The sequence below is a fragment of the Cebus imitator genome, unplaced genomic scaffold (genome assembly GCF_001604975.1).
Source record: "Cebus imitator isolate Cc_AM_T3 unplaced genomic scaffold, Cebus_imitator-1.0 Scaffold82, whole genome shotgun sequence".
Lineage (NCBI taxonomy): Eukaryota > Metazoa > Chordata > Mammalia > Primates > Cebidae > Cebus > Cebus imitator.
This window is the reverse complement of record NW_016107397.1, coordinates 4,010,255-4,011,406: the sequence shown is the minus strand read 5'-3', so window position 1 is coordinate 4,011,406 and position 1,152 is coordinate 4,010,255.

The following is a 1,152-nucleotide window of genomic DNA, read 5'->3' as shown; positions in this document are numbered from 1 at the left end:
TTTTAGTAGAGATGGGGTTTCACCATGTTGGCCAGGAGGTCTCGATCTCTTGACCTCATGATCTGCCTGCCTCAGCCTCCCAAAGTGCTGGGACTATAGGCATGAGCCACCGCGCATGACAGTAACATAAATCTTAATGTCTTTGTTCTTTCTTGACAAGTATGAAAAAGCTGACGCATTAGGTTTTCTCCTCACCTCAGCTACTTGAAAGACCTGGGCCCCTATCTCCAAGACATATGATTGACCAGATCCTATCACGGACCACCATTACCTCAACCTACCCACCATGCCCCCTGCTTTGTACTCAATAAAAGTCAGAGTGTCCAGTCACTCGGGGCCAATGCCAGACTCCACGCTTTGTCTGGCAGCGGACCCTTGGGCCCAAACTCCATTTTCTCTTTCTCAGTGTCTTGTGTCTTTTATTTCCACAGTTCCTCGTCTCCACACCTGTAGAGAGGGGCTCACAGGACCCTGCAGGGCTGGACCCTACATTACCAGATGGTACAATGGTGCAATTCCAGGCTCTGGGTATCCTGAGCAAACAACTGGACAGACACACACATACAGCAAAGCAGCAAAACTGTATTAAGCACAGTATTCCACTCTCAGAAGGCACAGAAGACTGACCTCTGCCAGATGAGATCAGCATTAATTTGGTGTACTTTGTTTTTGTTTTTTTTAGATGGACTCTCTCTGTATCGCCGAGGCTGGAGTGCTTTGGCCCAATTTCGGCTCACTGCAACCTCCGCCTCCCAGGTTCAGTGATTTTTCTGCCTCAGTCTCCTGAGTAGCTTGGATTATAGGCACACACCACCACGCCTGCCTAATTTTTGTATTTTTAGTAGAGATGGGGTTTCATCATGTTGGCCAGGCTGGGCTCGAACTCCAGACCTCAAATGATCTGCCTGCCTCAGCCTCCCAACGTGCTGAGATAACAGGCATGAACCATTATGACCGGCCAAACCTCTGCCTCTTACCTTGCTTCTTGCTCACCCACACCTTCACCTTGCTTTATTTTTTGTCTTTTTTGTATTCCTTTTGTTTACCTTGCTTTAAAACAAAGTAAAAGCACCTTGCTCTCTGCTTTTACTTATTCTGCCCTTTTTTTTTTTTTTTTTTTTTTTTTTTTTTTTTTTTTTTTTTTTTTTTTTT